Source organism: Mustela nigripes, chromosome 4 (genome assembly GCF_022355385.1).
Source record: "Mustela nigripes isolate SB6536 chromosome 4, MUSNIG.SB6536, whole genome shotgun sequence".
Taxonomy (NCBI): Eukaryota; Metazoa; Chordata; class Mammalia; order Carnivora; family Mustelidae; genus Mustela; species Mustela nigripes.
The window spans coordinates 173,260,790-173,286,418 of NC_081560.1; the positions used below are offsets into that span (position 1 = coordinate 173,260,790).

The window sequence follows — 25,629 nt, forward strand, 5'->3', positions numbered from 1 at the left end:
GCCGGCTCTCGTGCGGGGCCCGCAGTCGGTCTCCGAGAGTGAGCCGGGCGGCTCTGACAGCGGCCGGGGCCGGGCCTGCGGTGGCGGCGGGCGGCCGGGGCAGTTCGTGGGCGGGGGCGAGTCGGGGAGAGGGCGCGGGCCGGGGGCGCCCGGTGGATGGCCCTGCTCCGCTCTGCCCTCGGGGGCACCTGGCTCAGGCTGCGGGGCGCCCCGTGGGCGTCCGGGAGGCGTGTAAATCGTTGGCCGGGGCCTTGGCGCAGTGCTAGTGGTGCGGGGTGGGGTATTTCCTCGCCCTTCCCCAAAGCCCACCACTCTCTCCCCTCCTGTCGTTTCGGTGGAGAGTGGCGAGTTGGCTTTGGGTCTGTTGCCTGGTGAGGCGAGTTGTGGGCATCCAGGACCGCCCTGTTGGACTTGCTTGGTGGCAGCCTGTTTCCGCGGTAGCTTTTAGGAATAGAGGAAAAGTACTCTATCTCCTCCCCTCCTCCCCCCGCCCCCCATCCACCCCCCAAGCTTTTAACGCTGGAGGCTTCGGGAGCAAGCGATTTTCCCCCAGCTCCTCAGTATCCATTGTTTTGTACCATCCCCCTCCCCCGCCCCAGCCTAGGTAGAAGAAGAATGACTTCAAACCCTTTATTCCCCCCCCCCCCCCCCCCCCGTTTTTAAATCAGCAGAGGTATTGTGTTATTGTGTTTGTATGGATTTACAAACAGGTGGAATGAATACCGATTCGGGAGTTGGAAAGAAGATGCTTTTTTATGTGTTTCGAAGCTTTCAGCCCTTACAGTTGGTGATTTGATTTTCTTGTCTGTCGCTTTGTATCATAATGGGGGTGATGAGAATAAAAGAGGAAGCAATGTTTTGCAACCTACCCAAAGAAATATTTTTTAAGTCTCTGGGGATGCTGAAGCAAAATTGGGTTGTAGATATGTACTGTATAGTATTTGCTTCAGTCTATAGCTTTCACCTGTGCAATTTTGTATACTTCTTCATAAATGTCAGCTTCTGGTATCTACTGAGAGGGATTACTGTATCTAAAACTTAAAGTTTTTGTTTTCCAGAATCCTAGGGTATACTTGTGTAACCAAATATTTTTGTATTTAAATGTAGCATTAACACTGAAAAATTATCTTAATTTAAAGACCTCAGTTTATTAGTGTACTGATTTCTACCCTGGCCCTTCCATGCCATAGCTCTTAAAACTGTTAATATGTATTTGAAGAAACTTAGCTATTGGGTACAATCTGTAACATTCATACATTTATATTTTGAATATGTCAAGTGCTGAAGACTTTCTGTGTGACAGTGACAAGAATTTTTAGAAATTACATATATATCGTGTGTGTGTGTGTGTGTGTATATATATATATATATATAATAAAACCATTCCCTACCTATGGAATTTAGATTGAATATAACAAATCTTCTAACTACCTATTTGACATAAGGTACACTGAAGCTTTTATTTAATTATGAATATACATTTGAATAATAGATCTTAGACAAGTAAAGGCCTTAAGGTTTGTAACTTTCAAATGGCTTAAGTATAATACAAACCTAACCTAACACTATATTCTTGAAATGCCACAGAGTTTGGAGAGGTGGACCTAGCCTGTCTAAGATGACTACTTTTTCTTAGGGTGTTTGTTTAGTTTTTGAAGAAACAACACATTACTCTAAGGTTGGCATTTGCTTATTAATCTCTCATTGTTAATACAGTTTTCAAGTGTTTTTCTCTTGTTAAAAGTTGTTGGGAATAAGAATGATATTAAGAGATACATTAATAGCTTGCAGCTAGATTTTTAAAAAGTTTTTAAACTACCATATTCAGAAAGTCGATGAGAGCTGTGTTTTGATAATTGTAGCCAGACATGTGCAACAACTTGGGAATTAAAGACCAGTCAGAAATTTGAAACAAAAAGTACTTCAAAATTATAAATTCTTGTGTTATATTGACGGAATTGTGCGTTTAAAGTATTACTGTTTCTTTAATAACTTGGGACAGGGCTTGTCCCATGTTAGAGAGTCATAAACTAGAATTCTGTGTAGGATCTTCCAAAGATGCCTTCTGAATAGTTGCTGGGGGATGTGTGTGTGCGCGTGCGTGTGTGTGTTTAATTTAATTTAATTTGATTTTTTTAAAGTAATCTCTATACCCAGCATGGGGCTTGAACTCAAAACTCCAAGAGTTGCATGCTCTTCTGACTGAGCCAGCCAGGCGCCCCCTCTGCTGGTATATTTTTTGACATGCCTTACCCATGTAGGGGAAAGGTAAATAATACTGAATTTCTTTGTTATCCAGGCAGTCCTATTTGTTTTGAAAATATGCTGGATTATCAATATATGTTGTGTAATTTAATATTTCAGTAAGACTTTTGTGCTTTAAACAATTTAATTTTTAGATTTATTTCCTAGTGAGATATTTAAATATAAAAATAAACTGTTGTATTATTGATTAAAAATATTCCTTAACTTCTCTGTGTAGATAGAAAGATGAGTAATTTTTTGGAGGTCGAAAGAATATATCTTTAGAACTCAGTTTACTATATTATTCATGTATCATTTACGTATCATTCATGTATGCAAACATAAAATCTGTGTTTATAATAAAAAACAAAACAAAACAAAAGTAGCTCGCCTCCCCCCACAACAAAACACAGTAAAACCAAACAGATTGACCCATAAATCCTACAGTGAGTTCTGAGGTTTATGTTTTGGCCTTGGTGGAAGTGTTCTTGAATTACTTTATAAAATATCACTTCCGTTAGGAGAGGAAATTTAGATATAGAATAAACACTTTGACATTTCCTAATAAGACTAGTAAGGAATTGGTAAATATTTTATTGTACATAAATTAGAAATTAGCTGTAATTTCACAGCAGAGTGTTATTTTAAGTACTTTCATGTACTTGAGAAACTGCAGATATTAAATTGGTTGTTTTTTTGCTTATTGTTAGACTTTGCTTCATGCATTTTATATTCTGTATTAGCATATTATAATTTAAGGCTAAATCTTCCATAGGCTGAATTATAAAAATTTTGTTTTTTGAATTTTGAATTTTGTTTTGTCTGCTAGTTATACCACATCAAAGTTAGGCTATGTAAATCTTCCTGAAAATATTTTCTCTGACATTATACTAGTTAAAGTTTTGTATTTTTCTAGCTCTGTTTACACTGACTTTTAAGATCTGAAAAATTTCTAAGTCACAAGGTGACCTATGGAATGCTTGAACTTTATATAGTGTTCTGAAATGTAATTGCAGTCAGTGAAGGTTGAAAGAAACAAGAATGAGTTGGAAAAACTGATTTATGTTCTAAAATAGGTAATTGCATTATTTTTGAGGTAAACTAATGCTCATTCTTTGGTACTTTCTCCTGATTCCCATCTTTTTAGCACAGCATCTTTAATTCTGCAAAACAAAGTTGTAATACATGAAAAGAATTTTCTAATTACAAAAGGCTCTTTAGCTTTTGAGATGTTGGTAACATATGTGCTTTCTGAGAAAGTATGAAGTTCCATTATCAAGATTTAAAAGAACTAATTAGATTTCACACTATATATCTCATTCCAACTTCTCTAAAGATCAGAACTGATTGCAAAAAGTAGTGCATGCTGTAAAAGGTAAGGGTTCTTTTATTGGAAAGAATGAACATACTGCTTGAAGCTAAAACATTAAAGGAGACCTTAAAAGTGGGTATAATTGGTCCCTATGTGAAATGAACTTGAAAGACTTTATGAATTATGAAGTATTTTGACTTGTATATCTTCTAAGTTTTACAGCGTTGTGAACACTTAAAAGTTAAGTACTTTATTTGCCCTCAAATACTATTTGTAAATTGTACAATTTTAATTAAGTAATTTCATAGTTGATAAAGAGAGCTCTTTTTTTCTTTTGTTTTTTCTAATGTCTTGGAAATTCTGATGTCTTGGCAGACAAGAAATTACTTGTTCTGACAGTGAAATTAACTCCAAGTTTTAGATATTAATCAGTTAAATTTGCCCTTTCTCAGTTTCCAGTTTTGTGTTGTACAACACTTCTTCCTGCTTTCAAAACTGTCAGTTTTGTAAATAGTCCTTAAGTTTAAAATTTTGTTTTGTATATATTTCTTATTAACTATAATTTCATATTCATAATGTTATTGACCTTCTACTAAGTGCCATGCATGTCCCAGACTCTAAGATACATAGATAACATTATGTTTTCTGCTTTCAGAAAGTTCATAGTATGTTGCATGAACTGTGCAAGTCAATAGTAAATTGTTTTACAATGTTGACAAGTGCTTTGATAGCAGTGTCAGTATGTGTTGAAGAACTCAGATGGGTTAAGACACAGATTGTATATATAACCAGCAGTGCTTGCTGGAGAATAGGACATGAATTAACTCTTGAGGGATAAGTAGGGTAGAGTGGACAGAAAAAGCATAGAACTTAAGCTCCATTTGGAGAATTGCAGGTGAATAGCAATTTGGATTCTATGTATGATTTAGTATTTTAGTAGGGATTCATGAAAGCATATATTTTTAGAGATTGTTATTTCTTGTGTTTAATTTGGGCCTTGGATTGTGGATCTGCATGAATGTTGGAGATTTTAAATCTCTTAACTAAGTATATTTTTCGTTAATATTTTAATTAAATACAAAAAGAACTTATTAGCCTGTTGTGGAATAATCCCTAGGTTTAGACCTTTGATAATTATTTTTCAGTCACGTTTAAATATCTTTTTCTCAACATTGATGCATCATGTTAAGAGTAACATTTATGAATCTCTTTAGAACTCAGTGGTGCTTACTGTACAAACATTTAAAACTAACTCTTATTGGGGCACCTGCTGGCTCATTTGAAAGAGCGTGCCCCTCTTGATCTCAGGGTCATAAGTTTGACCCCCTCCTTGGGTGTAGAGATTACTAAAAATAAATTAAAAAAAACAAGATTCACTCTACTGGGAGCATTAAAACCACCTGTTTTCATACTTGCTTCAAAGTGCCACTCTTTCCTTTGGGTAAGTCAGACTATATCAGCAGCAGTTATAATCTGGTAGAAGTCTGTGTGTGGCTTACATGATTTAAAAGTTCTCTAAATTTGAATATTAAGTGATTTTCCATATAGTATGATTTGATACTCCATAGAGGCCATTTTTTTGCCATTCCAAACTTTGTTCCCTCAGAGTGCCATGGTTTCTCATTTTAAAAGATTCTCATATTGCTTTTTATTGTTGCTTTTGATCCTTCCATTTATTTTTGTTATAAAACTCAAATTCCTTTTTAAAATTTTCACCATTTAGCAATTACATTATACATTTAAAAAAAGTTTTATTTAATTATTTTGAGAGTGAGAGTGAGCAAGAGCAAGCCAGGGTGGGGTGGGGAAGGGCAGAGGGAGAAAATCTTTCTGAGCAGACTCCCAGCTGAGGGAGGAGCCTGATACCAAGCTTGATCCCACAGTCCCAAGAGATTATGGCCTGAGATGAAATGAAGAGTCAGATGCTTAACCAACTGAGCCATCCAGGTGCCCCTACATTATAAATTATATGTCACCTCATTTATTTCAAGGTTATTTATTAGGAAACTAAAGTTTTCTGGTTTCATCTCCTTGGATAGATACAAGCCCGTGCATTCTCACCTGGCTGCTAACCCAGTCACCCTCTGGCCTCTGTATGACGTCCTCTGGGAGGCCTTCTTTGATCCTTAGATTCTCTTGTTCTAAGGTTCTTTGGCACCTGTACTCACTCTTTTTGATTATTTTCATAATGATGTTTTTAATGTCTGTCTCTTTTGCTAGATTGTAAGCTTCATGATAGCATCAAGTATGTCTGTCTTTACTACCATTTCTCCAGTATCTAATGCCTAGACTATAGGGTCCTAATAAAAAAAATTACTAAAATTAGTAGTCTTGAGCCCCAAAACAAACAGACCACCGAAAAGGACAAAGAGATGTCATAGTGCTTTTGGTCTTAAACATATTTTCTGCCTTTATACCCCCCTCAGGTCTTAATTGAAGGCTTTTTTCCCCCCTTCATAATGTACAATTTTAAAAAGTTTAGTAACCAAATGTAAAAAGGACTGAAATATCTCCTAGAGATCATAAGAGAGTTGAACATGGACGGGGGAAGGGGGACATTTAAAAATCAGATACAGAACATTTTTTTAAAAATGGGTTTTTAAGGCAGCTTAATATAAACAAAATAAACATAGAATCTGAACATAAAAATAGAATCAAAGCACCATTTGTTTTACATATAGAAGAGTATAACAGTAATGCTGATAGATCATGAAGAAGTGATTAACTGCTGTTAGTTTTGTTCAAGATTACACAGGCCCATGTGTTGTATTTGGGAGAGGTTTTTATCTAAAATGATGCAATTAAAACATTACAACGTCGGGCGCCTGGGTGGCTCAGTGGGTTAAGCCTCTGCCTTTGGCTCAGGTTATGATCTCAGAGTCCTGGGATCGAGCCCCGTTTTGGGCTCTCTCCTTGGCAGGGAGCCTGCTTCCTCCTCTCTCTCTCTCTCTGCCAGCCTCTCTGCCTACTTGTGATCTCTATCTCTCTCAAATAAATAAATAAATCTTTAAAAAAAATTACCATGTCAAAATTTTTTATTAGAAAGATTTGCTTAATGAGGTGAGACATAGTAGGCACCGTAAGTACTGATTAAAATTAAGTTAAAGCAAATAATTATCTGAAAGTACTGAATCACTGCAGTATAAGTACTTTACAGTTTGTAGACGTGGATTTTATACCTACCATGTTGTTTCTTTCTTTCCTTAGCTATGAAATATGTAAAATTGAGTAATGTGTTTTTCCTTGTTAGTTTTGAATAAAAACACACCTGTTGCAATGATATGACAAAATGACCTAAGTATTTCTGCATCTTTCATTCTTTTAAAAAGAGTAAGCTTTATCTTTTTGGTATTTCTTGGTAACCGGGACTGGAAAAATTAGATGGGGGGTTGTAATTACTTCTTTGTTATAAGCATGTGGAGTCTAACAGATTGAGTGACCTGAAAGAGATTATATTTAATTCCAATTTTGTTTATATATCCTTTGGGGTAAGGAATTCAAAATTTCACCTAAGGGCTTTAGTTCTTATTCAGATAAACTTGCACGTTATCTTAATATTGTAATCTATTGAAGTCTATGATTCTGTAACTATAGGTAGAAAAGCTGGTTATTTATTGTTGCTAAAACAAATACTGGTTTACCTACCGTGTGTTAATTACCATTTTAAACTCAGAGAAATAGGATACTTATATACTAGGCAGCTTAAAATAGTAAGGTTTTATGATTTAATCTTGAAGACATTTATTTCTGTACTTTGGAAGTAGTGATTTGAAATTCTTAATACTAGAAATATGGCCTAGTTTCAGAACACCCACTAAGCAACTGTGGGAACTCAGCATGCTAAATGGCTTGTAGTGCTGCAGTATTTTTTAATTTTTCCCACCCCCTGTTATATAATAGCTTATAGTAGTATACACAGAACATGAGTATTTGGGACAAGAACAAAGTGTATTGAAGTCCCCAAAACATGTGAGATTGTCAGGTTTTCTGTTGAGTAGTTAGAAGCTAAAAGGTGATCAAATATAATAATGAGTGAATGACACACTTCAGGTGGATATTTTAGGTTGCAAATAAGGCAGGAAAAAGCAATTTGGGGGGGACTTGAGAAAAATGACTTTTAAAAAACAGTCACTATTTGTGAGAAAACAAAATTTTTAAGAATTTAATTAGAATTCTTATTTAAGAATTTAATTAGAATTCTTATTTAAGAAGTTTGATAGCTCTGATTTAAACATTTCCATGATGCTTGTGTACAGGACTTAAAAATTTCAGTGGAAATAATTCTAAACATTTCCCCCAGAATGTTGTGCAACGGAAACATTGCAGCATTATGTCAGCCTATGAGAACCAGATACTGAAACTGATTAGCTACTAACTATGAAGAATGAAATCTAGTTCATACTCATTGTTCAGGAAAGTATGTTTGTAAAGGCATTCGATAAAACATAGCTTTGTCATCTTATTTTATTAATTGAAGGATTGAGTTGATTTGCATGCATGCAGATGGATATTTAGTTAAATGTTTCAGTTTAAAGATTTTTATGATCCAAAAAAGGAAAGAATATACTTTAAAAGTTGGCTATGTAATTCTTGTTGAGTTAGCTCTGTGAGTAATGCCTTAATGCAAACTAGTTGTATATAAAAATATAAAGAATTGGGGTGCCTGGGTTGTGCGTTTGGTTAAGTGGCTGCCTTTGGATCCTTGGGCCTGGGATCCAGCCTGGCATTGGGCTCTTTGCTCAGTGGGGAGCCTGCTTCTCCCCTGCTTGCTGCTCCCCCTGATTGCTCGCACTCACTCTCTCTCTCAAATAAAATCTTTAAAAAAAAAAAAAAAGGAATTTATCTGGTCTTTTCTCTGCTGGAACACAATTATACCTGACATTTTCGTGTGTGTGTGTGTGTGTGTGTGTGTGCATTTAATGATAATTGATAAAATAATAATGATCCTGTGGCAAGATCTCAAAGATTTTTGTTTCATCAAAGAAAGTTGAAATTAATAAAATTCAGGTTTTGCTATATTTGATTATATTCAGATTCTTTAAAAATTGATAATCCACAAGTGGTAGAGTCATGTGCTAAAATAAAATAATTTGTTAACTCATCTCTTTCCTGTCTCTATCATTATCCAGTTTTTATAACTAACAATGTGATAATATTTGCATTGCTTCCAAGAGTAAAATTAAGTATTGCCAGATAATGTGTTTTTTCTTTCTGGCATGATTTAAATATCCTATCACTTGCTACCTGCAAATTACTAAATGATTTACATCTTTGTGGTATCAGAATTTTTTTTATGTCAAAATTTCTGTAAGCTATGTGAGAATCATTTTGGGATTATAGTCACAATATAGTACATACTAGTTGGGGACTGGTTGGGTTTAATGTGTTAATGTGTTAACTTCAAAAATAATTTCCTTTTTTGTATATTCAAAAAATGTAAGCAAGAGCTGCCTTTCAATATTTTGAGTTCAGTATTTTGATGGGAGAAATTCCTTTTTAACCTTAAGTTGGGCTTGGCTACTCAGTATATTTCTTTTGATCTTGTTTGGGGAATATTTTTGTTTTGGGGTATTTAAAAAAACACAATACAGAGATAATGAGATTATATCTTTTAAAGCCCAAAATGCATTCTGTAAATCCTATTTTAACTGACAGGATAAGTAGATAAATAAAATAATTAGTTGAGCATAGGGTCGTCATCTGAATAGTCACAAAAATTGTCTCTATAAATGTGTGAAAGTCTGTTTGCTCTCTTTTTTAAAGTAGGCTCCACACCAAATATGGGGCTTGAACTCAAGACCCCTAGATGAAGTCAAGTGCTCTGCCAACTGAGCCACCCAGGCATAAATAGGCTCTATAACAGTGGCAACTTGCCAAATACTGATTCTTAAATGTAAGATACCTTGAGACCACACATCCTCTAATCTTGCTTTGTGTAATACATTTATTTTTGTTTACATTTTTTCTGACAGTTTCTGATAAATAATTTATAGAGGGCATAATGGAAAGGATTTATAATCAGTTAAGAACTAGTGAAGGAATGTGAGTATATACTTATAAAAATGAAGCAGTTAGAGAAAGTTAACTTGTTTAGCTTAAAAATGCTGAAAAACATTTTTTTTTTTAGGTTGACAACACTTGATTGAATGCAGTAGTCATCTTAGTGCATATAAATTAAGATAGCAATTACATTTTCTCTTTTTGCTTTTCACTGATAATTAGTCAGCTTTTTTCTTTAATGCCCGTTTGCACGTGGTAAATGAAATGTAACCTGTGTTTGGAGAATACTTAAGGTGTGTGTGACATGTTTTGAGTTCTTTGGCAAAAAAGGCAGTTAAAGCAAACATTCACAGGTCAGTCTTTAGGAGAGTTGTTTGGGTGGCATAAGAGCTTTTAAGAGAATGTTTGGCCAAGATACTTGATGTTTACTGTTGTATCTTAGGTCCATTGAGATATTTAAATCCCTGCTACCCCACCCCTGCCTTTTATTTTGAGGCTTTGCTGTAGAATCTTACGATTTTTATAGACAGTGAATTGAAGTGTTGTCCAGGAGAGGTGTATTCCCAGTCATGGCTTATATTGTGGGTTGGGTAAACAGGAATTTATAGTTCTTCACTCAAAACTTTGCCCAGAATCAAAATTTTATAATCTTAGGCTTTTCCGTAAGAAGAAATGTAGATTTCCCTAAAAACTCTTTATATATTTGCTACTATGTAAAATAAATTAGTCCTATCTCTCCATGCCAGTCTAAACAATTCATCTTACCTCCTCACTAAAGGGGAAAAAGGTTAAGTAAATTTGATGGTTCTGTAATTCCATACTCTTACATAATTCTTATTAACATGGGCTAGTATAGAGCATTTTATTTTTTCAGTTATTTCTTTTATCCTCCATGAAAACTACCCTTATCGCAGCTTCATTCATGCTATTTAAGAATGTATATTTTCCATTTTTGTATGAATAACAACATTCCTTTGGGCATGTTACTTTTGGATGCTTTTTTGATCTTTAGTCTTCCAGTTCTCAAGATTCCTTTTTAACTCTTGAACTATAAAAAATATATAGCTTTATGTGAATTGGAGAGGAGAATAGTTAATTTTTGTCCTTTAAACTATTTTAAAAAGTAAGGAGCATTTCAGATCTTTATAAACAAAAAAACTTCAATTGAAATCTTGTCATTTTTAGGTGTTTATATCAAAATCAGAGTGACTTAGAGTTACTTTTAAGTAGAATTTAGGGAAACTGCATGGAACAAGGGTTTTGTCTATTGTTCGACTATCTTCATTTAACAGGTGTTTACTGAACACTTACTGTGTACTTAATAAGAAGTTCATAATATCTTTGAAGTTGCAGAGTGCTTTGTAGAGTAAAAATTGCTTCTTTGTGTAAAGTGCCTGCTTGCTGTCTAGTTGGGTAGATAAAGCCAAGGTAACAGATATTTATAATTATTTTAGTAAATATAACTACTGTATATACTAGGTACTGTTTCTAAATACTAGAACGCAACTGTGAAAAAGACAAAAGTTTCCCTGTTTTCCCATTACTTTAAGTGAGGGAGTCAAGATAGCTAACCTGGCGCTTGTACAGTGTGATAAATATTGTGATAGGGCAGTTTTAAGTGGGAGCAAGCTCGGAAGGGTGTATTGAGAAAGGCTTCTGAGTGATCACAAAAGTCTTTCCAGACTTCTAAGCTGAGATCTGAAGAATACATGAGAGTTAGTGAAGAACCTATGTTTCTGACAGGAGGAAATAGCTTATGTAAATTCCTGGCAATGGAGATAGCAGGACCTGGTAGGGGATCTGAAAGAAGTTCTTGTGGGAAATACTAGGGTTGTAGCAGAAGTAAGTGGGGGCCAGGTATTGAAGGGCTTGGTAAGAACTTTGGATTTTATCCTGAGGGCTAGGTTTGTGGGGACTACCCACTCTCCCCCAAGTGTTTTAATTTGGACAGTAGCCTGAATGAGTATTTGACAGATCACTGTAATTACAGTGTAGTGATTAGGTTAGGAGCTGGCTGGTGGGGTTGATGTGGTGAGGAGACCAGTTACAAAGCTGTTAGAGGAGTGAATTTGGTATACCCTGAAGCAGGGTAGTGACAGTGAGAATAAAGAAAGAGAGTCAGGAGAAATTTTAGAAGGATGGATAGATAGGAGTGGTGATTGTTAGGATATGAGAATCGGAGAGAGAAGAGTCAGGGTGACTGCAGGATTCCTGCCCCCCTCTTACCCTTCTTAGTTGATTTCTCCTAAGATGGTATATCTTTAAGAAGCCTTTCCTTATTTCTCCAATCTCCAAGACTGGTTTAAATTCCTTTTCTTTGTGCCTCAGCGGCTCTTACTACACTGTGTTCTTGCCTTTTTCACTTATTTATAAGCTTTATTGCCTACTTAGCACCTTGCACAGTGTATAACACTTAGTATGTATTAAATAAAGTATCTGAATGAAAATACAGCTTTTTTGGGCATGGAGCCCAACATGGGGCTTGAACTTGGGACCCTGTGATCAAGACCTGAGCTGAGATCAAGAGTCGGACCCTTAACTGACCAAGACCGAGAATACAGTTTTTATATTTCCAGCTGGAGAACAAACGTGTTTCTCTGAAGTATCAGTATCCAAAAACTTAATTTATAACTTCAGTGTGAATCGGATCAGTTCATGCACTTTTGAATATCTTTTGTAAAAATGTTATAATTCAAATCTGAAGTGCTATCATAAAATAATACATACAGACTTTGATTATTATGTTAACCTCCTCTTGTAGTACACATTCAGGTTTTCTTTATAAATGAATTTTTAATTAGCTTTATCCTTTGTCAGTTTAAAAGTCAACGTAACCAAACTATCACTGTTAGAATTTTTTGTGTCAAATGAAAATAGTTCTCCCCCCTCCCTGGTTATAAAAGGAATCAATGCTTATTTTATACATTTTTAAAAAAGAGATAAAGAAAAGTGACAAACATCTTAATACCCAAGGATAAATATTACTATCATTTGATGGGTAATGTAGACTTTTAAGATTTTATATATATTTATGAATGCTATAATTAAGTCAAAAACCATCCACAGAGAAGAAATCTTTATGGCATAATATGTAAGAAAAGGTATTAAATATTCTTCATATGAAGAATGATAATTAGTATATAACCAAATAACTCCATAGAAATGGGGTCTTCAACTTAAATTCCTATAGCAGACCGGACAGGTAACATAAATGAGTGAATACATTAAGGTTAAGTTGGAGGGCACAACTTCTGTTCAGTCAGTGCCAGTTGATTTTAAGAAATGTTGGCCCAGTGGTGCCCAGTTTTTTCCAAGGTTTTTTTGTTTTGAGGGGTTTTGTTTTGTTTTGTTCTTTTTAAATTTTCAATGAGAAGTAAAGGTCTAGATTGTAGTGAAGTTCCCAATTATTAAATACTGTCAAATGAAAAATTAAAACTATGTTTGTTATATGTAGCAGCCATGGTCTGTGTTTTGTTAGAACCACAAACAGTGGAAGAATGAAAGTATTTGGCGGTTGAGTGTCTGCCTTTGGCTGGGGTCATGTTCCCAGAGTCGCAGGGATGTGATTGAGTCCCACCTGGGGCTCCCTGCTCACCAGGGAATCTGCTTCTGCCTTTCCTTTTGCTCCTCCCCTGCTTGTGCTTGCTGACTCTCTCTTTCTCTCAAATAAATAAAAATCTTTGAAAAATCTGTTTGCCCTCACTAACCAAGAAAATGTAGATTAAAATATATCATTTTTCATATATCAGGTTGATGGAAATGAAAAAGATTGAAAATAATGGCAAGATTGGGAGAGTATAAATTGATGCAGTCTCTTTCAAAGAGACCAGTTGGTACTACCTGCAAATCTTTAAAATGCATATTAGTTTTGACTAAATACTTTCACTTTCAGGAATCTGCCTTACAGAAGTATTAGTTCCTATATGTGAAGACTTACGCTCAACAAACACTATTTACTGGCCAAAAAATTATGTGTGTGTGTGTGTGTGTGTGTGTGTGTGTGTATTTTTTTTAATTTAAATAAATGAAGGGGTGCCTGATTGGCTCTCTCGGTTAAGTGTCCAGCTTTTGATTTTGGCTCAGCTCATGATATTGGGCTTATGGGATTGAGCCCTGTGTTGGGTTCTACGTTCACCAGGGAGTCTCCTTGGAATTCTCTGTGCCTCCCTGCCCCTCCACCCTCTAGTGCGGCGCGCGCACTCTCAGATCTTTCTGATTTAAAAAAGTAAATGAAGAAAGTAAAAAACAAATGTCAGTTGATACGAGAATAATTAAGTAAATTGTGGTATGGTTATAGCATGATAAGTCGGAGCAATGGAAAGAAATGAAGTAGATCTGTATTCTTATATGGAAAGAGCCCATAATTTACTGTTTACCATTTAACGCAAAATGGACAGTTTTATACATAAATTTGTATTATGCTTGTATGCTGTCATTTTGAATGTCTGTAGGATATTCTCTTGTGTGGCACTGTACTTTATTGAGACTATTGATGTACATGTAGGTCATTTCCTATGTCGTGCTATGTATATGCACATTGCTCTGAACACTTTTTTGCAAATGTCTTTGTAGTGTTGTCTCCAAAGATAAATTTTTGTATTTTATATTACAACATTAAATATCTGAACTCTTACAGATGCTTTGGGGAAGTATATTTGTCTCTGAGAATGTAATTTAGGACCTCTGATCTGAGTAAATTTACCTCAGGCATAGTAGTCGGAGAACTAACCAGAAAAGTAGCATTGTTTCAGTGAACTTAAATTCTTTAGAGTTTTTAAATTTAAGTAGTAATTTTTATCTAGTGATTACATGCTTAGGAACGAAATCTAAAAGATACAGAAGTGTAAAGCACATCTTTCACTCTGCAGCCTCTTCTGCATTGTTTCCTTTTCTGGGAAACCAGTACCAGTTTTGTGTGTAAGGCCAATAATTAAATGGCCTTTATGCTCAGACCTTGTCCTTTTTTCATGGTTTTTCTTTTGATCCTTTCGATAGTTGAATTTTGTCATCTAGTATTTTTTTCCAAGAGCAGTTCATAGAAACAGTATTCCTTGAGTTCTTTCATACTCAGTGCTATTTAACTATTGCTTTTATTGCTGAACTGTATTGTTAGACTGGATATATTTTCTTGAGTCATACTTTTTTCCCTTGAAGTTCTTATAGGTATTGATGTACTGTTTTTAGCATTGAGTCCTTCTGCACTCCATTTTTTTTGGGTACTGATGTTTTGCCTAGGTTCTCAAATAATTCTATTTACTTATTTATGTACTTGTTTTTAAGTAATTTCTACGCCTAGTGTGGGCCTTGAGCTCACAACCCTGCGATCAAGAATGACCTCTAAAAAGAAAAAAGTTGCATGCCCTGTGGACCAAGCCAGCCTGGTGCCTCACAAAAACTCTCTTTAAAGTACATTAATTATTTTCTTAGGAAAAGATGGACCCCTTTTCTTGATCAGTTCTGACTCTTCTGTGTTATTAGTCAGATGATGTCTTTGAAACCTTCAGATGTGCCAAACGGGGTGGGGCTTATCCTTCTGGCTGTGCCTTGTACAGGTTAGAGAACTGAGGTGTGATACTTTTGAGATGTGAAGATGCAGACCTCTCTCTTGCTTGAGATCTTCCAGCATCCCTCTTTTCCTTCACTGTATAGGCAGCCTTTCTTATATACATGGTTAGGGATGTCTCTTGGTTAGGGATGTAGATTTTGCTTCTGTTTCTCATTCTTCTAGTTGTTTTGAGATTTTTCAAGAGGAGAAAGGGGCTACACCATCTTTACATTGCCATATTCACTGGAAATTATAAACTCTGTAGGCCTGGTTTTATCAAGATTAAAATCATTTATAAGTATAAGGAATAAAATGTATGTTGATAAAGTTTTCTGAAAGCCAAAACCAGTTCATTTATAGAGGTTCTTTTCAAGCAAATATTTTAATTGAAACAGTCACGGGGTGCCTGGGTGACTCAGTTCATTAAGCTTCTGCCTTCAGCTCAAGTCATGATCCCATGGGCCTGGGATGGAGGCCCATGTCCCATGAGCTCTCTGCTCAGTGGGGAGCATGCTTCTCCTTCACCCTCTGCCTACCCCTTCCCCTGCTTGTGCACTCTCTCTGTCAAAGAAATAAATAAAATCTTTTAAAAATCGCAGTGTAACATTTGAGTTTGATTATATCATTTAATTTGTATTTATGAAGCCTTGTACATTACAAAGCATCAAGAATGAAACTAAAAACAAATGCCTCTAGTTAGAGTGCTCATTAGTTCTTTAATATTAGGTGTTGATTCCTTTTTCAGTTGGATTTGAAAATTAACCTTTCTTCTTCTTCTTCTTTTTTTTAAGTAGGCTGTACTCCCCAATGTGGGTCTTGAATGTATGGCCCTCAAATCAAGAGTCGCATATTTTACTGGCTGAGCCAGCCAGGCAGCCCTGAAAATTGAACTTTTGAAATATATACACACTAGATTTTTTTAAATTTTAAGTCCTTTGGCGTAATACATTTTAGCTCTGGAGTAATCTGATACTCTTTCTTTCTTTCTTTTCTTCCTTTTTCTTTTTTTCCCCCCAGATTCTATCTGAGAAAGAGAAAATGAGAGAGCATGAGAGGAGAGAGGTCAGTGGGAGAAACAGACTCCCTGGCGAGCAGAGAGCCTGATGTGGGTCTTGATCCCGGGACTCCCGGATCATGACCTGAGCTGAAGGCAGTCACTTAACCAACTGAGCCACCCAGGCGTCCCATAGTCTGGTATTCTGAATGCCATCTTATTTTTTTTCAAGAGAAATGTCAATTTATTTTCTTAATGGCTCTATTAAAAGAAATACTCCAAAAAAATCTTGGTAGCTGGTGGGCAAGCTTTCTTCTTTTCTGATATGAAGATAATCTTTTATTCACTTGATCTAGTTGTGTTTTACCTGTCCTTTGTCTATTAGCAAGAGCAGGGTGACTGCTCAGAGAAACAAGTTATTTTTTTCCATCCCATTCCTTCTGTATGATGGAATATATTACTTTGTTAGCCTCAAATACAAGTACATTCTAGTAGCCTCACAGAAAATGTTAATGCCTTTTAGATCATTGGAGATTTCAGTGTTAAGTCTTTGTTATTCCAATTATTTTTTAATAACTTTTTTTGTTTTTCTTGAAGGTTTTATTTAAGAGAGAGAGTGAAAGACAGAGTGAGGGAGCAAAGTAGGGGGAGTGGCAGAGAGAGAGGGAGAAGTAGGCTCCCCACCAAGCAGTGAGCCTGATAAGGGACTCGATCCTAGAACCCGGGGATCAGGACCTGAGCCGAAGGCAGCTTAATCAACTGAGCCATTTAGGAGCCCCTATTACTCTAATCATTGATTACTCCACTGTTTTTTAAAATTTCAAATTAGTAAAGTTTCATAAAATTCTATGAGTGTTCTACTTTCTCTCATGCTGACCTATGTTTATTACTGAATATTTGCACTTAGAGCACTTGAAACTCTACGAAATTTTATAGATATTCCTTAGAAAAAGCTTTTTGATCCAAATGTATTGGGAAATCTTGTATATTCTGTCCTCATCACAGAGTACATTATTATATCAAAAAAGGATAATTTCTGCTATAAAAACACAGTATAATTATGTTTGAAAAACATCTCTTCCTAACTATAAACTTGTTTAACTATGGAAGTAGATGTTGTAGAAGTACATTTTGGGAAATGCTGAGAATGTATTACAGAACATTTTCAGGTAAACATGTTAGGGTATTCCAAAACGTCTGTTTGCATGACAATTAGAGTTATCTATAGTTATGGGGACCTAATAAGCTTTTAATGTGGATAAATGGTAATTAGTATCCCGGTTTGTGAACTGACCCAACACAATTATGATAATATCTTTGCTATAATTCTAAGGGTTTGTTTTTTGACCTGGACGTTTGGTTAGAATTGGTCTCTAAGTCTGAAAGCACTTCTCAAGTACTACTGTGTCTTAAACACCCAATATTGGTCCTTAGAACTACTTTCTGCTAAGACTTAGGAATTTTAGAGCCTTAAGGTACCTATGAGATCAGGGAGCCCCTAAACTCATTTTTCGGATAAAAAACAGGTCTTTGCAGCACCTGGCTGGTTCAGTCAGTTTGATGTCTGACTCTTGGTTGTGTCTCCGCCATGATCTCAGGGTCGTGGGATTGACCCCTATGATGGGCTACATCCTCGACCAGAGTCTGCTTGTTTCTCCCCCTCTGCTCCCTGCCTCCCCTGCCCTCTCTCTCTCAAATAAATAAATAAATGGAATCTTTTGAAAAATCTTTAAAAAAAGTTAAACAAAAAATTTAAAAACAGGCCTTTAAAGTATAGCTGTGTTCAAGGTCACATTGCAGTTTATCAGGGAATTTGGAGCCCAAAATGTACAGCTCCAGCTCTTTTGGTCTGTTTTTTACTGTATTTTCTTTTCAGTATATTACTTTTAATCACATTCCTTTTGAAATAGAAATGGGGAAGGAGATAGATCCATTTAACATGAGAATTTAGGGTAGAGATTGAGTTAAGTTATAAGGTGCATCATATTTAATATAAATTTAATTTAGTACTTCCCAAGTAAATCTGTGGATGTCTAGGTGTCCCTTCACATGTCTGAATTATTCTCTTTCTTTTAGTTAAGAGAAAAATAGTTTTAAAATAAGCATGTATTTTTTTTTTAAGTTTTTATTTATTTATTTGACAGACAGGGATCACAGGTAGGCAGAGAGGCAGGCAGAGAGAGAGGAAGGGAAGCAGGCTCCCCACTGAGCAGAGAGCCCAATGCGGGGCTGGATCCCAGGATCCTGGGATCATGACCTGAGCTGAAGGCAGAAGCTTTAACCCACTGAGCCACCCAGGCGCCCCAATATGCATGTATTCTTAATATTACTAATAAGGAATAGTTAGTGCTAGTGGTTTTTTGTTTTGTTTTGTTTTGTTTTTGTTTTTAAGATTTACTTATTTTAGAGAGAGTGAATGCAGCTGTCAGTGAGGGGAGGGGCAGAGGAAGAGACTCTTCAAGTGGACTCCCTACTGAGCATGGAGCGTCACTTGGCGCTTAGTCTTTCGACCCATGAGATCATGACCTGAGCCAGAAACCCCAGTGTTGGTCACTCAACCGACTGAGCCACCCAGGTACCCCTAATACTAGTTTTCAGTAATTGGTGCGTGAGTCAGTCATGTATGAGTCAGGTTCTCTTCTAAATTGAGCTGCATCATAATTTCTAGTGGTCAGTTATGTAAATAATTATTTATATATCCTATTAGTAGAAGAGTGGACCCACATGATTATAGAATTAAGGTCTAACATACTGAGTTTAAGTTACAAAATACATTGTTTTTGTCACACTTTTCAAGAAGATACCATTTAGTAGAAAGTAATTGAACTCAGTGTTACATGAATTATGCATTAAGACATATAATAACATTATTGGATAAATTTATCTTTGAAGTGCCAGAATGTACTAGTGTTGTCTCTAGAATTAGGTTTTAGATGAGACGGAGATAATTTTTTAAAGATACTTAGATTTTCTGTAATCTAAGTATCTAAGTATCTTTACAGATACTTAGATTTTGTTGGTCTTTAAGCCAACATTTCCTTAAACTTAGATTTTCCTTGGTTCATGTGTCAATCCTGATTGTTTATATCATCATTTATACCTATTTAATGTGTTCTGAAATAGTATAGACATAGGTTTTAAGACATGGGTTTTAGAATCAGAACTAGGTTAGTCTAATTACTTTGCTTTATGGTCTGTGTAATCTTTAACAAGTCACTTGATTGCTCTTGAGCCTGTTTCCTTTCCTTATCTATAAATGGAGACTAAATTGCCTTAGAATTGTTGCAAGGACTTAATGAAATGATAGCTAAAAGCACTTAGCACAGTGCCTGGCATATAATACTCAGTAAATATCTGTTGCTGCTTGTGATGTTATTGTCAGATTCACTCCATACTATTGAGCAAATAATTTCACTTCCATAAGTCTTGGTTAACTTATCTGTTAATGGGAAGAATACTAGTTTGGTTACCTACTTCACAGGGTTATTTTGGAAATCAAATGTAATTATGTGATAGCAGTTTATAAACTCAAACCTGTCTGAGCTGAGCTAACAAGTCTTAGACCATTAGGAATCTGGCAGGTAAAGCAGAGGGAATGGAGATCTGCTTTTTGGGAAAGGATTTAGCTGAGGGCTTCAAGACACATCTGTCTTCTTTAGTACTGGCAAACTCAAGTACATGTGGACACATAACTTCCTTCCCAGGTCAGTCCGACCCAGAATTCATATGTGTCTCATCAGTGTCTTCCATAAAAGATCTAGATGAAGAATCTGTGGCAGAATCCAAACTCCTGGCTCACTGTTCATTGCTCTTTAAGATTTGGTTTCAGTATCTATTTCTTTACCTTATTCCCTGCTATGCCCTTCCCGCCCCTCTACTCCGCACCCCTTATGTCTCTCCCAACTCCTGAGGGATAAGCACTTAGATGAACAGTTTGGGATATATTTTTGTAATCTTCTGTAAATATATCTCTCACATACATTTACAAAATGTCTTCTAACAAACAAAAACTCCCAAATTATATTATGAAGAAGCCACATTTTTGGAAAAGCATTACTTGAATCATATGCCCATCAGCTGTTCATAAGGTGTCCGTTTCTTTGTATCCTTACCAGCACTGTTTTATATTTTCATCAATTTGATAGATACAATATTATCTCTCATTGTGTTTTTAAATAAAGGTTCTTCTAATGACTAGTGATGTTATCTTTCTAGATCTTTCATACAGACAAAGGTAGAACTCAGAATTGATTTAAGCATTTGCTTCAAAATGGAAATGTAAATTTGAACTCTGTAAACAGTGTATTAAACGATTTATCAAACATTGGTTTGGAATAGTATTATCTCACCTTCTGTTTACCTTCAGACATAGCTTAGAAACCACTGCTCTAAATTTGGCATTTGTCTCAGACTTACGTATTGACAGTATATAATTTTGTATGTTTTAGAACTTTATACAAATGGAACCATTCTTTATCATTCTGCAGCTTGTATGTTTCTTCGTTCTTGTTCACTTTTGTTTCTGAGATTTGTCCATATTGCTTCCTCTAGGTGTCGTCATTGATTTTTATCTTTGTGAAGTGTAACCTTGCCGCAATAGCTTCTTGTGCGAGTGTGTAAAAGTTTTCATACTGTAAATACCTAGAAATAGGATTGATTGATTGGATGGGTAGATACAGGCATTTTCAAATTAATCAGATTTTTGCCAAATTGCTCTCCAAAGTAGCTTTAAGAGTTGGGACATTTACCAGCATTGAGTTCTCATGGCTTTACATTCTCCAACAAGTTGGTTTTATCAGACTTTTTCACTTGCTAGTCTGATGCCAGTAATATCTCTTCATATTTCCTTAATTATTGGTGGTAATAATTAGTTTTCAAACAGTGTTTATTGGCCTTTTAAGAATTTTCTTCTGTGGTGGCGCCTGGGTGGCTCAGTGGGTTAAAGCCTCTGCCTTGGCTTGGGCCATGATCACAGGGTTCTGGGATCGAGCCCCACATCGGGCTCTCTGCTCAGCGGAGAGCCTGATTCTCCCTTTCTTTCTCTGCCTGCCTCTCTGCCTCCTTGTGATCTCTCTCTGTCAAATAAATAAATAAAATCTTCAAAAAAAAAAAAAAAGAATTTTCTTTTGTGAATTGCATCCTCATTTTTTAGCACAGTATTTCTTTTTCTTAGCAATTTATTGTGTTTCTTTATATTTCCTGGATACAAATCCTGTTTTAGAAGTATGAGTTACAAAGATCTAGTCCTAGTCTGTAGCATGTTCTTTTGTATTTTTTTATTAATTATTTTTATTAACATGTAATGTAGTATTTGTCCCAGGGGTACAGGTCTGTGAATCTCGTCAGGCTTACACATTTCACAGCACTCAGCATATCACATACCGCACCCCCAGTGTCTATAACCCAGCCACCCTCTCTGTACCCCCCACACCCCCAAATAACCCTCAGTTTGTTTTGTGAGATTGAGTCACTTATGGTTTGTCTATTCTTTTGTATTTTTTTGTTTTATTTTATATTTTTAAGATTTTACTTACTTGAAAGAGGGCTCATGAGTGGGAAGGTGAGAGGACTAGAGAGAGAAAATCTCAAAGCAGACTCACCCTGCTGATTTGGGGCTCTGTTCCAGGACCATGAGATCACCTGAGGTGGAACCGAGAGTCCAGTGCCCACCTGACTATACCACCCAGGCACCCCTGTTTTCTAATTAACCTTAAAAATTATTAAATGATCATAAACTTAGACATTTGGAGTTTAGTAACATAACATCTTTCACCTCTACTTGAGAGTAAATTGTCCATCTGATTCTTCTTCATCCCTGAATACTTACCGTGTAGTAGTTCTCTAACTTTCTGGCCTTAGGACAGCTTCACAGTCTTAAAAAATTATTTAGAGCACCAGAGAGCTTCTATATATGGGTTATATTTATTCATATTTATTATATTAGTACTTAAAACTAAGAAATTTTAAAATATCACTTATTTTTTAAAAAAACTTTTTATAAAAAAGATTTTATTTATTTATTTGACAGAGATCACAAGTAGGCTGAGAGGCAGGCAGAGAGAGAGAGGCAGAAACAGGCTCCCTGCTGAGCAGAGAGCCCAATGGCGGGGCTTGATCCCAGGACCCACCCAGGCGCCCTATCATTTATTTTTAAAACAAACTCATTACATGTTAACCTGCAGTATTTTTGGGGGGAAAATTACTTTTCAAATCAAGTGAATTTGTTTCACATCTTTGTAAGTTTCTTTAATGTCTAAGTAGATAATGGCTGAATTCTCAGAATTGCTTTGGTCTGTTATATAGTATATTACTTTGGCTGAAGAATATGAAGAAAATTAGGCCTCATACAGATATGTAGTTGGAAAGGGTAGGAGCCTTTTCACATAATTGTATATATTCACTGCTACTGCTTCAAATGACACAAATTTCTTAAAAGTTTAATTGCAGTATAAAATCTAAAACTATATTATTGAACTTTTTCTCCTCTAACTTTTCATTTAGAAATGATAGACTCATAGGAAGTTGCAAGAATAGTACTTTACTCTGCTTTCCCCAGTGTTGGCATTTTATATAATTATAGTGCTTTATCGAAGCCAGGAGATTGACATTGGTGTAATATCGTTAACTAGACCATAGACCTTACTTAGTTTTTTGCCATTTTTAAAAATTTAAATATTGATTTATTTGAGAGAGGGCAAGCATAGGGAGGAGCTGAGGGGGAAAGAGGGCGAGGAGGAAAGTATCTAAAGCAGACTAAGCAATGATCGAGGAGTCCTATAGGGGCTTGGGGCTTGATCTCATGACCCTGAGATCATGACCTGAGTCAAAATAGAATCAGACGCTTAACCGACTGAGCTGCCCAGGTACCCTAGTTTTTTGCCCTTTTTTAGATATTCATTTGGGTGTGTCTGTAATTCTGTGCTAATTCCATGTGTAGATTCATATAACCACAGTCCAGATACAGATTGGTTTCATTATCACAAAGGAACTCTCCCTCTCCACCTTGTCCTAACATGGCAGTTACTACTCTGTTCCCCATCCATATAGTTTTCATCATTTCAGAAATGTATAAATAGAATTACAAAGTATGTAACCTTTTGAGATTGACTTTTTCACTAAGCAAAATACCCTTGAGGTTCATCCAGGTTGTTGAATGTATCAATAGTTCATTCCTTTTTGTTGCTGAGCAGTGTTACATTGTGTTGACAATATCACTTCACTACTTGAAGGACATCAATCAAGGGTTGATTCCCCCACCCCCGCCCATTACGAATAGATATTATGGACATTTGGTGTACGGGTTTTTTTTGATAAACATAAATTTTCACTTTTCTAGGGGTAAATGCAAGAGTGAAATTCTGGGTAATATGTGGTAAGTATATGGTTAACTTTATAAGTAATCACTAAACTATTTTGTCAGAGAGGCCATACCCACCTCTGTTTTTACCTTCCTACTGGTGATCAGGAGATACCTGGTTTCTCTGCATCCTGATTAGCATTTGATATTACCACTGCTGCTCTGATAGGTGTGTTGTGATAATTCATTGGTTTTAATTTTCATTTCCCTAATGACCAGTTATATCAAACATCTATTTTTTGCCATTTTGCTGTCTGTATTTCCTCTTTAGTGAAAGGTTTTCTTATATCTTTGTGCATTTTCTAATTGGTTGTTTGTTTTCTTAAGATTGAGTTTTGAGCATTCTTTATGTGTTTAGATATAAGTCAGCAAAGATTGACTATGTGGTTTGCAGATGTTTTCTCCCATACCTTGTCTTTCCATCCTCTTAACAAGATCTTTCCCATGTGAGATTTTAAAATTTTAGTGAATTGGGATTTATGAGTATTTCTCTTTCATGAATTGTGCTTTTGGTGTTACACTTATGAAATTTCATCTGACTGTAGATCCCAAAGATTTTCTCATTTATCTCTCAAAGGTTAATAGGTTTATTTTACTATTCATGATTTTGGATTAAATTATTAAATTTTTAAGAAAGATTTATTTATTTTAGAGAGAAAGAGTGGGAGGAAAGGCAGAGAAAAGGGAGAGAAAATCTGGAGTAGACTCCTCACTGAGCATGGAGCCCAATATGGGACTCAATCTCATGGCCCTGAGATCATTACCTGAGCCGAAATAAAAAGTTGGACACTTAACCAACCAAGCCACTCAGGTGCCACTTGAATTAATTTTTTTTATACAGTGTGAGATTTAGGTTGAAGTTCCTTTTTTACTTCTCTTGTGGATGTCCAAATTTTCTAGTACCATCTAATGAACGTTTCATTCTGTTAAAATGAGATTCATTGATCTATCTTGTACCCATATTTGATTTTTAAATAATCAAGTGTACAATACTGGTTTCCTGAGTTATGTAGATTTTCTAAATGTTGACACATTTTATTTTGCAATATTTAAGAAATTCACATTTGTTAATAAGGTCACTTTTTTAAAGAAAGGTCTTTAAATAGAGTAGTTTTTGAGATTCTTGGTGGAGAATACATACTTTCAAAGCTTTATTTTTTGTTTTAAAGTCGAATTTTATCACTGGATACAAGTATACTCAGTTTTCTGTGAAGTGATAGACCAACTTATTTCATTTTCCAGAAAGATCTCTGTTAAATACCCATCTGAAGGACTACACATTCTTACTCTGCTCAAGTTTTGTTAGTCCATGCTAGGTCACTTCCCTGTAATAACATCCTTCTTGGCCTGCTCAGGCTCTGACTTGCTTTGCCAGAATTGAACTGCCTCTCTTGTGACACTCTTTTCATCTATTTGGGCTTCTAATTTCTGTTGCGGTTTCTTCTCTGACCCGTAGAGTATTTAGGAGTGTGGCTTTTAATTTCTACATACTTGTAAATGTTTCACATTTCCTTCTGTTGTTGATTTTTTTATTATATCCCATTGTGCTTGGACAGTATACTTATTATTTATTGATACTTAAAGTTTTGTGTTCTATACCATATGGTTTGTTCTGGAGAATGTTTCATGTTCACTTAAGAAGAGTGTGTATATTCTGCTGTTGTTGGGTGGAGTGTTGATAAATTTCCTCAGGTGTAGTTGGCTTCTAGTGGCATTCAAGTCTGTTTCCTTGCTTTACTCCTGTCTAGTTGTTCTGTTATTGGGTAGAGTATTGAAATCACTATTATTGTTGAATCATCTATTTCTTACTTCTGTCAGTTTTTGATATATTTTGATGCTCTGTTAAGTACATATTTGTATATAATTGTCTTATCTTTTGATGGGTTTACTCATCTATTATAAAATGTTGTCTGTAGTAATTTTTGTCTTAAAATCTATTTTATCTGATAGTAGTATAGCTACTTCAGCTCTCTTTCGATTACTATTGGCATGGTATACCTTTTTCGTTTTAATCTGTTTTTGTTTTATAATCTATAATATGTTTTTTATTGACAGCCTTTAGTTGGTTCACCTTTTTTTCCATCTCTTCTACCAACTTTTGCCTTTTGAGAGTTTAACCCATTTACATTTAATGTAGTTACTGATAAGGTAGAATTTACACCTGCCACTTTTCTATT

General features: G+C 35.6%; 1 protein-coding gene across 2 annotated transcripts in view; it reads left to right on the forward strand.

Annotated features, from left to right (window-relative positions):
* SHOC2 (SHOC2 leucine rich repeat scaffold protein) overlaps positions 1–25,629 on the forward strand; it is a 94,848-nt gene that overhangs the window by 1,027 nt on the left and 68,192 nt on the right. The window lies entirely within an intron of this gene.